The sequence below is a fragment of the Rattus norvegicus genome, chromosome 13, assembly GCF_021556685.1.
Source record: "Rattus norvegicus strain SHRSP/BbbUtx chromosome 13, alternate assembly SHRSP_T2T, whole genome shotgun sequence".
Taxonomy (NCBI): Eukaryota; Metazoa; Chordata; class Mammalia; order Rodentia; family Muridae; genus Rattus; species Rattus norvegicus.
The window spans coordinates 15,340,512-15,363,042 of NC_141546.1; the positions used below are offsets into that span (position 1 = coordinate 15,340,512).

At 36.6% G+C, this 22,531-nt stretch overlaps 1 pseudogene; it reads left to right on the top strand.

Moving 5' to 3' along the window:
• Positions 1–21,135: 21,135 nt before the first annotated feature.
• Positions 21,136–22,161, top strand: Smyd3-ps1 (SET and MYND domain containing 3, pseudogene 1; annotated as a pseudogene).
• Positions 22,162–22,531: the final 370 nt, after the last annotated feature.

The window sequence follows — 22,531 nt, forward strand, 5'->3', positions numbered from 1 at the left end:
GTGTGTGTGGTGTTGTTGTTGTTGTTTTTCTAAGGGAGTCTCCAAATATTTTTAAGCAAGAGTCAAGTAACTTAAGTATTTATTGATTAATAGTCTCCTTTTCTCCACAATTGAGTTTTAAAAGTATATGACCAAAAATAAAATTCTATGAAAAATAAATGAACAAGTATAACTGGCTTCCTGCCAACTTTACTGACATAAAAAGTTTTATCATACTGGACTTAATTTATGATATACTCTTCTGGCACATTATATTTAACATGTGTATGTGGATTTTTGAGCAATCTGCAAAGTTAGGCTCATGAGATGGCTGAGTATGTCAGGACATTTATGGTCAAACTGACAACCTGAATTCCATCCCCAGAACTAAATAATAGGAGAGAACTGACTTCAAACTTACCTCTGACCCACCCCCCCAAACACATATACATGTCATGGCATAAATATACCAATCATACACACACAAACACACACATACACACATACACACACACACACAAACACATGCATGCACTCAATAAATGTAATTTTAAAATGTGACAAATGGACAATTGATGAAAAACAACTTTTCATATGTATTATCAATTGTTTTCAAGCTATATAATTCACCAAAATCTACCTTTGTGAGTCCATCCCTGTAGATGTTCTTTAATATATATACACACATATATCTTTTTTAGATTTTGTTTCTATAAAAAATATATACACCCTATATATTTTCTCAAAAATCACATTTAATGACTGATTTAAGTAAGACATCTCTCTCTCTCTTTTTCTCTCTCTCTCTCCTCCCCCCCCATGTGTGTGTGTGTGTGTGTGTGTGTGTGTGTGTGTGTGTGTGTGTGCACATCTTTGGACAACTGTATATATATACGGGGGAATGCACAGATTTAAGTCCATATATGTGAACCACACACATTTGTTTACCTATGCACACAGAGGGAAGAATATTTACCAAAAACTACCAGACTCAAAAAGAAAAAATAATATTTTGCAGTTAGAAGATGATTTTTTGGAATAAATTCTTGCTACAATGTAGCTTCTGGATATCAAACTGAGGTGGTTAGTCTTGGATTCAAGTTCCTGTACCTTTGAGACAATAGTAGGCACAAAATTTAAAAAAAAAAAAAGAAAGAAAAGTGAGAAGCATTATGAGATTCTTCAGAAGTTCTCTCGGTTAGAAGAGATGACAGGACATCCTGGTTTCTGGCTTTTTAGATCTGTAATAATGACATTTGAACGTAGACCTGGGTGAGCACAGCCTTTTATCCAATGGAACACTATACAGAAAGAGCAGTCAAGGCTCTTGTAGGAGCCAATAACATTTCTATTGCAAGAGTTTTTCAGTGATAGTAGGGTACCTAACTAAATGTTGAATCTTTAAGAAGCTAAGCATTCTCAGGCCTGAGGATCATAAATTCTTCTCTGAATGTCTACAGAGCATGAGGACTTTCTGCTGGGATGTCAGATTGGAGACATTTTTATATAGAAGGCATGATTCAACATATTAGCTTAGAACAAAGGCAGAAACTCAAGTGTCACCCTGATGTGCGTAAGTCAGGGCCAAAGTCTACAGTGAGGGTGAGCCAGTGCAATATCTTGTTTGCCATGAGGTCGCATGGGTATGGAGGTAATGTCTTCCTTTCTCATTTGTGTCTTGTCACTTGCAGCAGTTGGAAGACCTGGCTCTTGGTTCATGAGAGAGGTTGAGGTAGCCGTCTTCCCAACTGATGGAAGAGCAGGCTCTGTACATCATCTGCACAACATACTGGAACTGATCCTGATGTCAAAGGCATATGTGAACTAGCACCTTGATGACTGGAGCATTTGGGAGGTTATGCTCTACATCTTGAATGGTCAGTAGAGTGGAGCTGACTCTGTAGGCAGAGGTTATGCTGAGTTGACCTGAAGGGTCTGAGAGAGGAAGAGCAGATAAAGAGTAAATACATGGTTAAAAAAGGAAATAGGCAAAAGTCAAATCTCTCTAAAGTACGAAAATATAACTTAGATACGTAAGCACATCATTTGTAATCTTTACACTTATGCATTATATAAAGAGAAATTTAGAATTGAATCATGTTTACATTGATGCACTCTCATGCATTATTTTGATCTCTAATGATATTTATATGACATATTTCTCTATTTGTAAGTGCTAATGCTGTGGGAGTTTAAATTCCTTCTTACATGAACATATGAGTTGTATTTCTCTCTCTCTCTCTCTCTCTCTCTCTCTCTCTTTCTCTCTCTCTCTTTTTATTTCTCTTCTTGAGTACCATTCCATACTTTTTCCGTCTTCACATGTATTTCTTTCACTGTTGTGGTTAATCACATCCCAAGTCGTTGATTCTTTTCTATTAATAAAATCATAACTTTTCTCAATGTATTTTAAATTTCCCATCTCTAGTGAAATGTTCCTGGGTTTGGGGATGTGAAATATCTGCCTAAAGTCTTACTGAATTGGTTCAATAGCTACATCAATACAATAGTTGATTCTGTAAATAGACATAATATTACTTGGAAGAGTAAACAGTTTTGTCAACTCCTTTGTTTTACTCGAAAATCATTATTTATTGAATTTTAAGAAACTTTAAACTAGAGGAAGTGGAAAAGCAAGAAAGTAGTTAATACTGTTTACTCTTCCTTCAGAGAACCAAATTTAAATTAACAAACACTTGTCAAGAAAGTAAAAAAAAATTATAATGTCAGCTGCAGGGATTATAAAATATTCTGGCCATTGTGGGCACCTACAAGCATGTACACATGTTGCATACAAACTTAAATACATACTATTTTTTAAAAAGTAGAAGTGACAAATTTGGGGCTGGGATATTTCTCAATGCATAGATCACTTGGAGCTTTTTCAAGAGAGTTGAGATTTAGTTTATATAACCTACATTTTCCTAACAAAAACTCAAATTTAGTTAAGAGCCAGAACACATGATTGTATGTACCTTGATACTGACAAGAATTTTCTCATCCAAGAATATGAAATTGCCAGTGCTTTCAACGAAATAACTAGTGCTAGTCCTATTAAATATATAACCTTCTGTTTCAAATTTAATAACTAAAGAATTAAAATTTAAAATTTAAAGATTAAAGAATCTCCAATTCACTCACATTATTGTTGTTTAATTTTACATTGTCTTTATCTTTCAGTTTTTATTACATAAGGATTTTGTCACTTCAGCTGTGAACTAAAAAAAAATTGTCCTGGCAAGATATGTGCACTGTTGCAATAATGGCATGAACATTTTTAAAGTAAACAAGTGATTTTTTTTATTGGACTTAAGTTTCCATATCACCAAGAATGATGACCATATTGGGTCCCATTACAAAGATAAGCATACAAGGCTACACAAGATACATTCTATGGAAGCATCTATTACTGTTATGTGAAAAGTGGACATGGTATTAAAATGACTCCCAATGACTTACCATTACAACCATAGTTCAATACATCTCTTAAGAAGCTTCTACTTGCAGTATATGGTTACTAATCCCAAGATCCACAACACACCAAGGTTGAGAGAAAACGGGACTGAAGAATCATGAGCCATAAATGGTACTTATAGACTGCACATCATTCAAGGAACAAATGTAATTGCATAAGAAGGAATGCAAAGAGTGTAAAAAAGATAGGCAACACAAGTGTACATAGAAACAGTGTTATACTGCAGAACAACTGGGCTTGTTGGCTTGCCTCTAGCAAAAATATTTTAGTTAATATCAGCTGTTGAGATAGGAAGAATATTGTTCAAGACTAGGCCCTATGAGCCCATAACACTCCACCAGAAGACCACCCATTTTAGAATATTTAGCCAGCAAAAGAAAATTACCTTCATAGATTAAAAATAAGGAACAAAAGAGGTATAGGGCAAATGAAGAAATTAAATCTGGAAAATATTTGGGAAGAGGTATAAGGATGATCAAGACACTTGTCGAAGATTTAAAACTAATACACATATTATTTTTCTATTCTTGTACCTGTTGAGATAATGTGGTGTTAGTTTACTCGCTCTATTTTGGCTACCAAAATGACATACTTCACTGTTCATACAATATTTAAGGTTGAAATATTTTTGAATTCCAAACATAAAATCCAGTGAACTATTAGTCTGGCATGTTTGCAGACTACTGATGAATTTTGCTGGTATTTAGTTGGAAATTGTGATGTCCCTTCCCATATGACATATTGCTCACTTCTTTCGTTTTGAGCCCTTATCTGGCATAGTATTTTTTGAAATACTGTCCTCATAGGATAAGTTAAGGACGTCTACTACTTAACTGATTTACTTCAGACCCAATGTACAGTGTGGGTAGAATTGATAGTTCATGTGATTCTCAGGCATTATTTCTTTGTTCTTTACAAATAGAACTGTAGTTTGATTCACAATACCTTTTGAATCAATTTCAATTGAACCATTTTGCTATCAGAATATTCTTTCTATTCACACAGAATTACGTATACTATAGTATGCTTATAATTTTTCTTAAGATTTGTCCTCATTTTTAATATAGAGTTTTTCATTATTAACAAGTTTTTAAAATAGTTTATTATATCAAGTCTGTCGAATTTTCTTAACATGTGGAGTCATCATTTCATTGTTTCTCCTTTATCATGTTCTATAAATATCATTATAAACATTTACTTGAACAATTTTATTCTGAATTCAGCTTGTTTAAGTATATTATACACTCATGCAAATTGCATCAGATTATGATATCTACTTAGCCCAGCATTTGAGTGTATTAGTCAGCATGTATGGTAATTAATATATATCTATGTTTGACTTAGGATTTCATTGATTTGTAATTTTATTTCATTGTGATCTGAGAATATAAATGGATTAGATTCATTCCTTTAAAAATATATGCTCTTTCCAGTAGTCTGTGCATATCTATTAAGTATAATTTGCTATGATACCCAAGGCTGCTTAATGCCTTTTATTCTGTTATATACATCATGTAATTTCATTTCTATATAAAGAAACTTTGATAAAAAAGTATTACTTTCTTTTTTATTGGACATGTTTTTTTATTTTTTTATTAAAAATATTTCTTACATTTCAAATGTTATTCCCCTTCCCGGACTCCTGTTTATAAGTCCTCATTCCTTCCCCTACCCTCCCCCATGCATTTATTCCCCCTTATTGTCCCTTCCCATATTCTCCTGCACTGGGGGGTCCAACCTTGGCTGGACCAAGGGCTTCTGCTTCAACTGGGATATGTTTTAATTTACATTTGAAATGTTATCCCCTTTCCTGGTTTCCCATCCATAAACCCCGATTCCATTCTCCCTTAACCTTTTTTTATGACGGAGTTCCCCGACGAATCCATGCAAGCCTTTGTGTCTCTCAGCCTTGACATTTTCTTATATTGGGGGAATAAGCCATGGCAGCACCAAGGGCTTCTTCTTCCATTGGTATCCAACAAGGCCATCCTCTGGTACTTATGAAGCTAGAACCGTGGTTCTGTCCACGTGTACTCTTGTGATGGTGGTTTAGTCCATTGGAGCTCTTGGTTGGTTGGTATGGTTGTACTTATGGGGTTGGAAAAACTTACAGATCCTCCAATCCTTTCTCTAGCTACTCCAATCAGAACCCCGTTCTTGGTTCAATGGCTGTCTGAGAACAACGCCATTTGTATTTACCATGCTATGGCAGAACCTTTCAAGGGACAGCTGTATCAAGCTTCTATTGGCATATACTTCTTGGCATCAGAAATATTGTCTGGGTTTGGTGGCTGTATGGATATGGGCTTGACCCAATTTAAGGCAAGCTCTGGATGGCCTTTCCTTAAGTCTCTGCTCCAAACTTTGTCTCCGTATCTCCTCTTATTAATATTTTTGTTCCTGGGGGTAGAACAGAACTCCCAGAAGTGCTGACAATCCTGAGACCTCAGGGAAGACTGGCACTTCTGCCCACTTCTGTCCATATTCCTGATCCAAGAGGAGATCGCCTAATACCATCTGTGTTCTCTGGGTACAGGGACCTAGGAGCAGTCAGGGGCAGGATCATTTGGGTTTCTGCCCACTCCAAGAGCTGAAAGTCAGTAGCTATGAGCATATACACCCCTGACAACAGAGGTAAGAAAAACTCTTCTGTGCCAAGCAACCAGCTTGGATGCTTTAAGTCTCATAAACCCAAAAGCAGCTCTCTGCTGCCAAATCTGACAGAAAGAAAACAGTTTAACAGGTCTACCAGAGGACCAAGCCACTGTCAAACACAGCAAGACAAGCTATCACCAGACACAACCTTATGGTGAGATGCAAGCACTGGAACCTAAGCAATAGAGACCAAGAATAATTGGGATCATCAGAGCCTATTTCTTCCACCAAAGCAGATAAATTATATCCAAACCCACCAGAAGAGAAAGATTTGGATTTAAAATCACATTTTATGATGATGATAGAGGACTTTAGTAAGGCCGTATATTACTCCCTTGAAGCAATACAGAACCACACAAGTAAACAAGTGCAAGATCTTAAGGAAGAGACAGAAAATTTCCTTAAAGAGTTACAGGAAAACACAACAAAACAGGTGAAGGAATTTAACAAAACCATCCAGGATTTAAAAATGGAAATAGAAAAAATAAAGAAAGCATAAATGGAGACAACCCTAGAGATGGAAAACCTAGGGAAATTATCATGAGTCATAGATGTAAGCATCTCCAACAGAATACAAGACATAGAAGAGAGAATTTTAGGGCAGAAGATACCATAGAAAATATCGAAAAAAAACTAAGATAATATAAAATACAAAACATTCCTAGCCTAAAATATCCAGGAAAAGCAGGACATATGAGAAGATCAAACCTAAGGATAATAGGCATAGAATAGAGTGAAGACTCCCAATTTAAAGGGACAGTAAATATCTTCAACAAAATTATGGAAGAAAATTTCCCTAACTTTTAAAAAAAGAGATGCCCATAAACATAAAAGAAACATACAGAATTCCAAATGGATTGTGCCAGAAAAGAAATTCCTCCTACCACATAATAGTCAAAACACCAAATGGAAAAAACAAAGAAATAATATTAAAAGCAATAAGGGGAAAAGCTCAAGTAACATATAAAGACAGACAGACCTATCAGATTTATATCAGATTTCTCACCAGAGACTCTGAAAGCCAGAAGACCCTAAGAAAACACAAATGCAAGGCCAGGCTACTATATCCAGCAAAACTCTCAATTAACATAGATGGAGAAACCAAAACAAAGAAAAAAAACCCAGCAAATCAGTATTCAACATCAAACTAAATAGAAACTTGAAGCAATCCCACTAAAATCAGGGACTGGAGAAGGCTGCCCAGTCTCTCCCTACTTAGAAAATATAGTGCTTGAAATCCTAGCCAGATCAATCAGACAACAATAGGATGTCAAATGGATATACTTTGGAAAGAAAAAAAGCAAAATATCACTATTTACAGATGATATGATAATACATTTAAGTGGTCCCAAAAGTTCCACCAGAGAACTACTATGTCTGATAGACAATTTCAGCAAAGGGACTGGCTACAAAAGTAACTCAAACAAATTAGTAGCCTACTCTTCTCAAAAGATAAACAGACTGAGAAAGAAATTAGGGAAATGATACACTTCACAATAGTCACAAATAACATAAAGTACCTCAGTTTAACTCTAACCAAGCAAGCGAAAGATCTGTATGACAGGAACTTCAAGTCTCTGAAGAAAGAAATTAAAGAAGATCCCAGAAGATGGAAAGATCTCTCATGCTCATGAATTGGCAGAACTAATATAGTAAAAATGGACATTTTGCCAAAAGCAATCTACAGATTCAGTGCAATTCCCACCAAAATTCCAACTCAATTCTTCTTAGAGTTAGAAAGAGCTATTTGCAAATCCATTTGAAATAACAAAATACCCAGGATATTGAAATCTATACTTAACAATAAAAGAACTTCTGGGGTAATCACCATCCCTGACCTCAAGTTGTATTACAGAGCAATAGAGATAAAAAACTTCATGGTATTGTTCAGGGAGAGGCAGGTAGATCAATGGAATAGAAATAAAGATCCAGAAATGAACTCACACATTTAGAGTCACTTGATCTTTGACAAAGTAGCTAAAACCATCCAATGGCTAAGTGATAGCATTTTCAACAAATGATGCTCATTCAACTGGGGGTCAGCAGGTAGAATGCAAATCGATCCATTCTTATGCCCTGTACAAAGCTCAAGTCCAAATGGACTAAGGATGTCTACAAAATCCAGGTATACTCTAACTAATAGAAGAAAAAGTGTGGAAGATCCTCAAACACATACTTACTGGGGAAAATTTCCTGAACAGAATCACATTGGCTTATGCTCTGAGAGCAAGAATTGACAAGTGGAACCTCTTAAAATTACAAAGCTTTTGTAAGGCATAGGACATTGTCATTAGAACAAAAGAGCAACCAACATATTTGAAAAAAAAATTTTTTCACCCATCCTACATCTGATAGAGGACAAATATCCAATATATACAAAGAACTCAAGAATTTTGACTCTGGAGGGTCAAATAACCATATTAAAAATGGGGTACAGAGCTAAACAGAATTCTCTGCTGAGGATTTTTTTCTTTTTTTCGGAGCTGGGGACCGAACCCAGGGCCTTGCGCTTGCTAGGCAAGCGCTCTACCACTGAGCTAAATCCCCAACCCCAGCTGAGGAATTTTGAATGGCTGAGAAGTACCTGAAGAAATTTTCAACATCTTTAATCATCAGGGGAATGCAAATCAAAACAACCTGCTGAGATTCCACCTCACCAGTCAGAATGGCTAAGATAAAACAAAAAACAAAACAAACAAACAAACAAAAAACCCTCAGGTACCTCAGGTGACAACAGATGATGGTGAGGATGTGGAGAAGGAGAAACACTCCTTCATTATTGGTGGTACTGCAAGCTGGTACAACCACTCTGGAAATCATTTTGGAGGTTATCCAAAAAATTGAGAATACTATTACCTGAGGGTCCAGACATATCACTCCTGGGCATATACCCAAATGATGTTTGATCATATAACTAACACACATTCTCCACTGTGTTCACAGCAGCCTTATTAATTATACCCAGACGTTGGAGAGAATCCAGATGCCCTTCAACAGAGGAATGGATACAGAATGTATACATGTACATAATGTAGTACTACTCAGCTATCAAAAACAATGACTTCATGAAATTCATAGGCAAATAGATGGAACTAGACAGTATCATCTTGAGTGAGATAACCCAGTAGCAAAAAAAGACACATAGTGTGCACCCACTGATAAGTGAATATTAGCCCAAAAGCTCAGATTGCCCAAGATATAATCCACAGACCACATGAAGCTCAAGGAGAAGGACAACAAAAGTGTAGATGCTTTAGTTCTTCTTAAAATAGTGAACAAAATATTCATCGGAGGAGATATGAATACAAAGTTGAAGGAATGGCCATTCAGAGCATGACCCTATACACACACACACACACACACACACACACACACACACACATCAATCAATCAGAGCTTCCAGGGATTAAACCACTACCCAAAGAGTACACATAGACAGACCCATGGCTCCAACTGCATATGTTGTAGAGGATGGCCTTTTTAAGCACCAATGGGAGGAGTATCACTTGGTTCTGCTAAGGCTTTACCCTGCAGTGTAGGGGAATATCAGGCTGTGGAGACTGGAAGGGTTGGGTTGTTGGGGAGTTGGAATACCATCATAGAGGAAGTGGAAAGGGAGATGGGACAGGTGGTTTATGGACTGGAAACCGGTAAAGGTTAAAAAAAAAATAAAATTCTCAGTTGAAAGTAGATGCTGTCAAGGATGTAGATAAACAATAGCATTCTTCCATTGCTGGTGGAATTGGTACAACTGCTATGGAAATCAGTCTGGCATTTCTTCAGAAAATTGGACATAGTACTACCAGATGTCCCAGTTATCCCATTCCTGTGCATACACTCAAAAGATGCTCCAAAGTATAACAAGGCAACATGCTGCACTATAATCATCGGTGCCTAATTTATAATAGCCAGAAGCTTGAAACAACCCACATGTCCCTCAACTGAAGAACTTATATAAAACTTGTGGTACATTTACATAGTGGAAAACTATTCAGCTATTAACAATAAAGACATCATAAATCTTGGAGTCAAGGGGGTGGAATTAGAAAGTATCATCCTCAGTGATGTAACTCAGACCCAAAATGCCATGCATTGTTTGTGTTCACTGATGAGTGAACATTAACCAAAAAAGTGCAAAAATACTTAGGATATAGCACACATGCAGTGAGATACTGACTGAACAGGTGGCTCCAAGATCCAATAGTTAGTGTTTTGTTCTAGAGAGCCTTCTCCCATATGTTACACCTCAGTAAATTATCTCAAATTATACTTGATAAAATAAAATTTGTGCTTTATTCTATGCAAACAGGTACTATGTGAAACAGATACTGTGGAAGAATTTGGGAGGAATTATTTTTTGTTAGATGAGGCTAAGATGTTGGTGATGCGATATGTGCATGGGAGCACTCTTCGTTCTGCATTATGTGACAGACTCTCTTTGGTTCTCTCCTTTGGATATCATGGTTACATGTTCTAGGTCAGGCACAGAGACAGAGAAGGAATAGTTCCTCTCATGCCAATCTAAAATCTCTGAGATTCTGGGAATTTGAGCACATTTAACCTCACCAGATCTTATGTCCATCTGGTGATCCATTCCACATGTCTTACAACCTATCACATATGCACTGTTAGACTCTAAAAGGAGAAGAACATATGTACACATTGGAGACTGATCTTAATGTGTGTATGTGAAAAAGAGAAGAGAGAAGAGAGAGAAAGGACAAAAACAGTATGGATAATCCTGTCTTGTCTCACACTGGAGAGGCTTGGGCCTTTGACCTGATGCCAAAGGCCTTTAGCCACTTGGGGTCAGGAGCTCTCATCCATTATTGCTCAAATTGAAAGTCTTGCTGGATCCATGTGAGTGTCAGTAATGGCATGTGCCACTTGGCTTTCCCTACATTGAGTGACAGGGTGGTATTCATGTGGAGACCAGCTCTTGTTCTATAAACTCCATTTCTCCCCTAGGCTGTGCAGATCCTGCTGCATAACAGGCTGGAAAATTGAAGCAGCCTTTAAAATTCTTCATAATGCCTTTTGCTCATCTATCTCTAATGCGTACAATAAGAATCTTCCCTTACCTCTGCGATGTAGCTGCCTTGTTTTCAGTTTACATATTTAATGACAAAACTGGGGTATGAGAAAATGGACCCTATCTCAAGAATCCTGGCCTCTCTTACTGAACTAATCTGCTGATTTTGCTCTCCTGGACTATGAAATATTTGCTTTTGTTGGCTTCTCCTACTTACCTTATTTGACTCTAAATTTTTGAAGGGTCATTATTTCTGACTGCTAGAGTCTGCTTTGCCCTTCTGAGGACTCATCATGTAGAAAGGCATCTCCTGGTACAGAAGTAAGATTTACCTTGAAGAAACCTACTTTGTCTTTCTCGGGTATTAGATCCTACTACTTCTACGAAAGGCACAGCCAGTGTGCCAACTATCTTCTCTCATTCTACTGGTCATCTATCCTATGGATATGTACTACTACATCCTCTGTAAATTGGGGAACTTTTCTCTAAAAAGTCCCTTGATCCACTTGCAGAAATCTCAGCTTGAAATGTTTTTTCACAAGAATATTTACTCTTATTTCTCCTTTCCTTTTTCTTCCTTCCTACATGTTCTCATGTAGGTTGCTACTAAAGTTTTCTCCTCTCTCTCTTGCCAAATCCATATTTTTGCTACTTACTCACTTACTTTGTCTAAGCACTTGTTACTCCACCTCTCCTCCCAGGAGTTGTCTCCGTACCTTTTATTGACTCCATAGATCCAACTATTTATATAGACTGTTTCTCTATGACCTTCTGTAACCATATGATATTAGAACCCTACCTCTAGGAATGTTCCTTTTTATGACAACTGTCCATTTCCTTATCCTTAGCTTCTGAAAGATGTCCTTTTTTCTGCTTGATTTACCTCTTAGTTGGCTCCTGTAGTAATTATGGATTCTATCGATTCAGATTTTTGCTCACACTCATTCTTTACTATACCTTCTTCCCTGGACTCAAAGAATCCATTGATCTTACATGTGTTAGTGATAACAATTGGACCTCAGTATAGTGCAGTGACCAAAGGCATCACTCTCTAATTCTAAATTTTCACACATTGTAAAAATTTCTGCCACTTGGAAAAAAAATGGTCCCATGTCTCTACCAATAAATTTTCTCTGCTTTGTATTCCAAAAATCTATCTTTTGTGTTAATGGTTTTAGCCATACTGACATGAGTTAGATGAAATTTCATAGCACTTTTGATTTGAATTTTCAATAGCTAAGGATATTGAAATATTAAGTGTTTCTTGACCACTTGAGATTCATATATTAAGAATTCTCTTTAGAAGAGAGTGAAGACTCCCAGCTCAAAGGACCAGTAAATCAACAAAATCATGGAAGAAAACTTCCTTAACCTAAAGAGAGAGATGCCCATAAACAAACAAGAAGCCTACAGAACTCAAAATAGATTGGACCAGAAAAGAAACTCCTCTCATCACTTAATAGTCAAAACACCAAATGCACAAAACAAAGAAAGAATATAAAAAGCAATAAGGGAGAAACGTCAAGTAACAAATAAAGCAGACCTATCAAAATCTCACCAGACTTCTCACCAGAGACTATGAAAGCCAGAAGATCTTGGACATATGTCATACAGACCTTAAGAGAATACAAATACCAGCCCAGGTTACTGTATCCAGCAAAACTCTTAATTAACATAGATGGAGAAACCAAGATATTCCATGACAAAAACAAATATACACAATATCTTTCTACAAATCCCGCGCTACAAAGGATAATAAATGGTAAAGCCAAACATAAGGAGGCAAGCTATACCCTAGAAAAAGCAAGAAACTAATCATCTTGGCAACAAAACAAAGAAAAGAAAAACGCACAAACATTAGCTCACATACAAATATGAATATAACTGGAAGCAATAATCACTATTCCTTAATGTCTTTCAACATCAATGGTCTCAACTCCTCAAATAAAATACATGGATTAACGAACGGGATATGCAATGAGGACCCTGCATTCTGCTGCCTACAGGAAACACAAAGACAGACAAAACAGAGACAAAGACAGACACTACCTCAGAGTGAAAGGCTGGAAAACAACTTTCCAAGTAAATGGCCAGAAGAAACAAGCTGGAGTAGCCATTGTAATATCGAATAAAGTCAATTTTCAACCTAAAGTCATCAAAAAAGATAAGGAAGGACACTTCATATTCATCAAAGGAAAAATCCACCAAGGTGAACTCTGAATCCTAAATATCTATGCTCAAAATAGAAGAGCACCTACATACATGAAAGAAACCTTACTAAAGCTCAAAGCATACATTGCACCCCACACAATAATAGTAGGAGATTTCAACACACCACTCTCATCAATGGACAGATCATGGAAACAGAAATTAAACAGAGAAATAGACAGACTTAGAGAAGTCATGAACTGAATGGACTTAACAGATATTTTTAGAACACTCTATCCTAAAACAAAAGGTTATACATTCTTCTCAACATCTCATGGTACTTTCTCCAAAATTGAACATATAATTGTTCATAAAAGGGCCTCAACAGATACAGAAAGATAGAAATAGTACCATGCATCCTCTCAGACCACCACAGGCTAAAGTTGGTCTTCAATAACAGTAAGGGAAGAACTCCCACATACACATGGAAGTTGAAAAATGCTCTACCCAATGATAACCTGGAAGAGGAAGAAATAAAGAAAAATCAAAGATTTCTTAGAAATTCATGAAAATGAGGTACAACATACCCAAACTTATGGGACACAATGAAAGTAGTGCTAAGAGGAAAACTCATACCTCTGAGTGCCGGCAGAAAGAAACATGAGAGAGCATATATCATCAACTTGACAACACAGCTAAAAACTCTAGAACGTAAAGAAGCAAATACACCCAGGAGGAGTAGAAGACAGGAAATAATCAAATTCAGAGCTTAAAACAACCAAGTAGAAACAAAAAGAACAATACAAAGAATCAACAGAACCATAAGTTGGTTCTTTTAGAAAATCAGCAAGATAGATAAACCCCTAGCCAGATTAAAGAGAGGTCACAGACAGTGTGTCCAAATTAACAAAATCAGAAATGAAAAGGGAGACATAACTACAGAATCAGAGGAAATTCAAAAAAGTCATCTGATCCTACTACAAAAGCTTATATTCAACAAAATTTGAAAACTGGCAGGAAATGGACAATTTCCTAGACAAATACCAGGTGCTGAAGTTAAATCAGGAACTGATAATACATCTAAATATCCCCATAACTCCTAAATTAATAGAAGCAGACATTAAAGGTCTCCTAACCAAAAAGAGTTCAGGTCCAGATCGGTTCAGTGCAGAATTCTATCAGACCTTCATAGAAGACCACATACCAATAGTATCCAAACTATTCCACAAAATTGAAACAGACGGAGTGCTACCGAAGTCCTTCTATGAAGCCACAATTACTCTTATACCTAAACCACACAAAGACGCAACAAAGAAAGAGAACTTCAGACCCTTATGAATATCGATGAAAAAATACTCAATAAATTTCTGGCAAACAGAATCCAAGAGCACATCAAAACAATCATCCACCATGATCAACTACGCTTCATCCCATGCATGCAGGGATGGTGTAATATACGGAAAATCATCAACATAATCCATTATATAAACAAACTGAAAGAACAAAATCACATGATCATTTCATTAGTTGCTGAGAAGGCATTCCACAAAATTCAACACTCCTTCATTATAAAAGTACTGGAAAGAATAGGAATTCAAGGCCCATACCTAAACAAAGTAAAAGAAATATATAGCAAACCAGTAGCTAACAAAAACTAAATGAAGAGAAATTTAAAGCAATCCCACTAAAATCAGGGACTAGACAAGGCTGCCCACTCTTTCCCTACTTATTCGATAGAGTTCTTGAAATTCCAGCCAGAGCAGTCAGACAACAAAAGGAGATCAAAGGGATACAGATTGGAAAAGAAGAAGTCAAAATATCACTATTTGCAGATGATATGATAGTATATTTAAGTGATCCCAAAAGTTTCACCAGAGAAATACTAAACCTGATAAATAACTTCAGGAAAGTGGCTGGGTATAAAATTAACCCAAATAAATCAGTAGCCTCACTCTACACAAGAGAGAAACAAGCCGAGAAAGAAATAGGGAAACAACAACCTTCATATTAGTCCCAAATAATATAAAATACCTTTGTGTGACTTTAACCAACCAAGTGAAAGATCTGTATGATAAGAACTTCAAGCCTCTGAAGAAAGAAATTGAAGAGGACCTCAGAAGATGGAAAGATCTCTCATGCTCATGAATTGGCAGGATGAATATAGTAAATGGCCATTTTAGCAAAAGCGATCTACAGATTCAATGCAATCCCCATGAAAATACCAATCCAATTCTTCAGAGAGTTAGACAGAACAATTTGCAAATTCATCTGGAAAAAAAAACCAAGGATAGCTAAAACTATCCTCAACAATAAAAGGACTTCTGACTCTTCTAACTATCCCTGAACTCAAGCAGTATTATAGAGCAATAGTGATAAAATCTCCCTGGTATTGGTACAGAGACAGACAGTTAGACGAGTGGAATAGAATTGAAGACCCAGATATGAACCCACACACCTATGGTCACGTGATTTTTGACAAAGGGGCCAAAACCATCCAATGGAAAAAAGATAGCATTTTCAGCAAATGGTGCTGGTTCAACTGGAGGTCAGCATGTAGAAGAATGCAGATTGATCCATGCTTATCTCTTTGTAAAAACCGTAAGTCCAAGTGGATCAAGGACCTCCACATCAAACCAGATACACTGAAACTAAGAGAAGAAAAAGTGGGGCAGCATCTCGAACACATGGGCACTGGAAAAAATTTCCTGATCAAAACGCCAATGGCTTATGCTCTGAGGTCAAGAATCGAAAAGTGGGATCTCATAATATTGTAAAACTTCTGTAAGGCAAAGGACACTGTTGTTAGGACAAAACGACAACCAACAGATTGGGAAAAGATCTTTACCAATCCTACAACTGATAGAAGGCTTGTTTCCAAAATATACAAAGAACTCAGGAAGTTAGACCGCAGGGAGAGGAATAACCCTATTACAAGATGAGGTTCAGAGCTAAACAAAAAATTCACAGCTGAGGAATACTGAATGGCTGACACACACCTAAAGAAATGTTCAACATCTTTAGTCATAAGGTAAATCCAAATCAAAACCATCCTGATATCTCACCTCAAACCAGTGAGAACGGCTAAGATCAAAAACTCAGGTGACAGCAAATGCTGGCGAGGCTGTGGAGAAAGAGGAACACTCCTCCATTGTTGGTGGGATGGCAGACTGGACAACCATTCTGGAAATCAGTCTGGAGGTTCCTCAGAAAATTGGAAATTGAACAACCTGAGGGCCCACCTATACCTCTCTTGGGCATATACCCAAAAGGTGCCCCAACATATCACAAAGACACATGCTTCACTATGTTAATAGCATCCTTATTGATAATAGCCAGAAGCTGGAAAGAACCCAGATGCCCTTCAACAGAGGAATGGATACAGAAAATGTGGTATATCTACACAATGGAATAGTACTCAGCAATCAAAAACAATGACTTTAAGAAATTCATAGACAAATGGATGGAACTGGAAAATATCATCCTGAGTGATATAACCCAAACACAGAAAAACACACATGGTATGCACTCCTTTATAAGTGGCTATTAGCCCAAATGCTTGAATTTCCCTAGATGGACAGAACACATGAAATTCAAGGAGGATTACCAAAATGTGAATGCTTTTCTCCTTCTTTAAAATGGGAACAAGAATACCCTTGGGAGGTAATAGGGAGGCAAAGTTTAGAACAGAGGCAGAAGGAACACCCATTCATAGCCTGCCCCACATGTGGCCCATACATATTCAGTCACCCAAGTAGATAAGAAGGTTGAAGCAAAGAAGGACAGGCCGACAGGAACTGGATATAGATTTCTCCTGAAAGACAGAGCCAGAATTCAGGAAATACATAGGCTAATGCCAGCAGCAAATCAAGGACTGAGAACGCGACCCTTGTTGAACGAATCTTAGAAAGGACTGAAAGAGTTTAAAGGGGCTTGAGTCCCCACATGAACAGCAAGGGTAACCAACCAGAGCTTCCAGGACTAAGCCACTACCCAAAGACTATACATGGACTGACCCTGGGCTCCAACCTCATAGGTAGCAATGAATAGCCTAGTAAGAGCACCAGTGGAAGGGGAAGCCCTTGGTCCTGCCAAGACTGAACCCTCAGTGAACCTGATTGTTGGGGGGGAGCGGGTGGTAATGGGGGGAGGTTGGGGAGGGGAACAGCCACATGGAAGTGGAGGGCTAGATGTTAGGGGGATGTTGGTCCGGAAACCGGGAAGGGGAATTACAATCGAAATGTAAATAAGAAATACTCTAGTTAATAAAGATTAAAAAAAGAAATACTCAAGTTAATAAAGATGGGAAAAAAATAAAGATATACCAGGTTGCCTTAAAAAACGGAATTTTCTCTTGAAAACTGTGTTCCAATTTAATCAGATTATTTGAATTTTTGATATTGAGATTCCTGAGTTGTTCATACATTTTGAATATTATTGCTCAATCATATGTGCAGTAACTGAAAAATATTTTCCCTTAGTGTAGGCAAATGTATTGTGCTATTGACTATTGACAGTATCCCTTGTCTTACAGAAGCTGTTTAGTCTCAGGAGGCCCCATTTACTTGTTGTTTATCTACTGCTTTGTTATTTGTTTTCTCTTCAGCAAATTGTCTCATATGAATTTATCCAAGAATATTCCTTAATTTCTTTTTATTCAGGTTCAGTATGCCTGATTTTATGTCAAAATCTTTAATCCTTCTGGACTTAAGTCTTATACTATTGTTAAATGTGTATCTGCTTGCATTTTTCTTCTCTATATTTTTTAATCAGCAGACATCCAACAAGATCATAAAATTTTGTTTAAGATTCTTTCTGTACTTCTGGTTTATTTTTCAAAATATGAGGTGTTATAGGCATGTGGATTTATATCTGAGTCTTTGATTCAATTCTGTTGATCAATATGTTTGTTTTATGCCAACACCACGTGTTTTTTTTACTACTATAACTATGAAATATATCTTGAAATCAGGGATGGTGATATACCTCCTGAACTTTTTTGATCAATCAGGATTATTTTATGTATCCTAGGTCTGGTTCTACCAAATTAAATTGAGTATTTTCCTATCAAGTTCTTTAAATAATTGTTGTAGTCAAGAAAATATTTTTGAAAATGTTGGTGTGGAGCCTCTATCCTTCCTCCTTATGTAAAGTTAATTATTATGTTTTGTTATATATTTAACTTTACTTTTTCAAAAGATGAATTTACTTTTTGTATGAGTAGAATGTTGCTGTCTTCAGATACACCATAACGGGGCATCAGATCTCACTACATATGGTTGTGAGCTTCCATGTGCTTGCTGGAAATTAAAATCTGGACCTCTAGAAGAGCACTCAGTCTCTTAATTGATGAGCCATCACTCCAGCCCTTAATTAATTTTTAATTTTTTGTATAAGTCTAATTTTAAGCAACCGATGTGGCAAATGTCACCTAAGTATCCAGAATTTGCCTGGCTTCGTGTTTAAAGAACTAGTTGTTTATATTATCATTGACTGTTTAAATTTTACTATTTTATATTTATCTTTTGTATTAACTTTAATTGAAATCTCTTCTTTATAGACCGTTAAGGTGTCAAATGTAGTTGAGCAATTTCAGAGTTACTACAGAGATCATGTTCAAAGAATATGTGTTTATGATAGTTTGATTTTAAAAAGGTTGTTTTTTTCATCTTACATATTTAGTTAAATTATTTTTATTCATAGAATGTCTATTTTTAGGCCATCAAAAAGTCATAGGTCAGGTAAGTATTTTAAAAATTTTTTGCAGTTTAAGTTTAAAGATCCTAGTTGTTTATGATAGTATTGACTTAAGTTTTTATTAATTTCTCTATTCTTATTTCGATTAAGCTTGTTTTTTGTTCTTTGAGTAATTTGTTATCTTTTACCCTTTATGACCTTAGTGGCAGTTAAAATAATTTGAAAAGGCCTTGACTGTATCTTTAGCCTGCTTCCAATCATTTCGGTGTCAGTTTGGGAGTGTAACTGTGTCCTCATTGAACCCATGAACCCCAGAATTTTCTGCATCCATTAAGTATAAATGTTGTCTTAATTCTGAGCTCACATGACTTGGGAAGAAAACACATGGCTGGGTTAAAAAAACCAACTCTCCTCACCTCTTAATCTTGAAGAGATGGCATGTGGACTCTGTTTATTTGCTTTTTTTTTTTTTTTTTTGAGATTTGCCTCTTGTTGAGAAATTGGGTAACAAATATAGTTAAAAGTATACTAAAAAAAAAAGAAAAAAAAGTTCAATGTGGGGCGTTTCTACCCACTTTAGACGTTTTTATGTTTTTGGATAAAACACTTACATGGCCTGTATATTTTAATATGCTTTTAGCAACACAATAGTGTGAGAGTTGCCTACCATACACATTGTTATAATCATACTTTCAAACAGTAAGCCCTAGCCATCACTCACTATTGATTATTCCTCATTGTTCTCAACTCCAACTAGATAAACCTTTGGTACGTATTCCCCTGGATCCCATCACATGGTGGTTCTCCCTTCTCTCTGTTACATTCTTTTCTGTTCTATGGTGGTTTCTTCTTCTCTCTCCTCCTCTTCATTGTCTCCCCTCTCCAAACCTACATAAACTCAACTTAATCTATCACTTTTCTGTCTAGTTACTGCCCCAAATTACTTCGGGGGTAAGGTCCCAAAAGCTACATACAGAATCTAGATCTTGGGGAACAATATAAAACATTACAGCACACAAAGACAAACCTTAACAAATCGTGTTGGAATTTTGATGGATTTCAATATATTTATAGTTTGTTTTATTAAGGTGACTGTTTTTACTATGCTAATTCCAGTAATAGATAAACATTAGAGATCTTCTCACCTTCTGATCTTTTTCAACTTCCTTCTACAGAGACCTGATTTTTTTTTTGTGATATACATTTTTCACTTGATTGATTAAGCAACAGCCAATGCTGGTGAAGATCTTGAGCAATGGGGACATTCTTCCATTGCTGGTAGGACTGCTGATTCCACTCTAGAAATAAATATTTCTGTTTCTTGGAAAGTGGGAAATTGATAAATCAATTGATAAATTGATAAACCTCAAAAGCCAAGCATACTACTCTTAAGTATATACCCAACAGATGCTCCATCTTGATGAGAGGACATTTGTTTAACTATGTTCAAAGTGGCTTTATTTATAGTAGCCAGATACTTAAAACAACTAGAGGTCACTTATTTAAATAATGGATAAATAAAATGTGGAACATTTTCAAAACAAAATGTAATTCTGCTGTTAAAAACTGACATTATGAATTTTGCAGGCAAATGGATGAAACTAAAAAATTCATCTTGAATGAGGCAACCCAAATCCAGAAGTAGAAACATGAGCATGTGTATCCCAGTTGTCATAATTGAGACTTCCTAAGATACCTGATGAAATTAGATTGAGAGATTCATGGCCAAACATTTGGCACAGCTCAGAAACTTCCCAGAAGATAGGGAGGTTCAATGGTATGAGTCAGAGGAGTAATAGACACCAAAAGAATATGGCCCACAGATTCAACTTATAAAGGCTTATAGAGGTACAAAGATACTGAATCAGTAATTACAGAGTCTGTATATGTTTGAACTAGGTTTTCTTCTTATATGTTGTGGCTGTTTAGCTTTAAGTGTCTTTGGGACTCTTAACAATAGGAATTCACATGTCTCTAACTCCTTTGCTTGCTCTTGAAACACATTTCCTCTAGCTGAGTGGCCCCATCCTTTATGATATAAAGATTTGTGTTTAATCTTAATTCATCTTGTTATGCTGTGTTCCTTTGTATCCCCACAGTTTGCATGGACAGTTGTGCTGTTGTCTATAACCACAACTTCCTGTAGAAGGAAAAGTTGATGAAATATTCTCAATGTTGAATTGTCAAATATTTCTGTGCCGAGTGTCAGAAAAGGGATTAGAAATAGGAATCCAAATTTCTGAAAAACAGCAAGCCAAGATATCCCCTTGATTAATCAAACTGATGGATGAAAAACACTCAGACTTAGAGAATCTTTACTCATTTTATGATCTAAAGTCATAATGTTAATAAACTCACTGAAGATAAGAAAGAGGGCCAGAGGTACTTGCAATGACATTTCAGCATTTCATAAGAGAAAAAACACAGCAAGCTTTCCAACTGTCATCTTCTGTTGACCTTTTTGAAGCCTTTTCCAAGGTAATCTGTATCTCTTTCACCATCTGAAATGCAGAGATGTAGGGTGTCAGCATTAGTCTGTAATCTATTGTATCTTTGCTGAATCACAGCTGTGACCCCAACTGCTCCATTGTATCCAACAATCCCAAAGTCTTACTGCATGCTGTATAAGAAATTGAGGCAGGACAGATGCTCATCATATGCTACCTAGATATGCTGATGACCAGACAGGAGCATAGGAAGCACCTAAAGAACCAGTACTGCTTTGAGAGTGACTCAATCTGGTGCCAAACTCAAAAGAAAGCTGCTGATATGCTAATGGGTAGTGAGAAAAAATGAAGGGGTATCAAGAATTGCTGAAAAAAATGAAAAGCCAAATGCACATTGGAATTAGGAGCAGGTTTGGGCCTTGTGCTAGGCTATCTCTTAAGCAGCAACTCTGAACAGCTTCTTGACATAACATTTAGCATGTGAAGGTGCCATGGATGTCTTCATCAACCTGGGAGTGATGGAGGAGGTTATGTTCTATGCCATGTGCACCCTAGAACTAGCTGTGCAGATTTTTTTTCCTGGAAACCATCTCATCAGAAGCATTCAAGCATTGAAAGTTGGCAAGCTGCAACTCTGTCAAGACATGTTTCCTTAAGCCATGAAGAAGCTAAGGCTGGTCTTTCACATTTTGAAAGTGACGCTGGCTGAGAACAACAGTGAGAGTGATTGAGGTACCTGCGAGAATGTGGTGCCAACATAAGAATCACCTAAGGAATCCAAGAAGTTCAGGGGAGGTGGGATACCTCACATCCTTAATCAAACACCTTACTAAAGTCACATTCAGTAAAGTTTGATATATGGGCCTGCTATAGAAATAGCCACTGTATTTACATGGATAAATGTTTCTGTCATGTGCTATGAGAAGACTTATTTGGGACATAGGAGAACCATTATAATAAATACAAAAGATGTGTTGAACATGCCATTGGCAACTTGGTTTTGCCTACTCACACATCATTTTGATTGTTTTGATCTCAGAACTGGAATTATGAACATACAGAAAAAAATGTAAAACCAGACAGCACTTGAGAGGCAGGGGA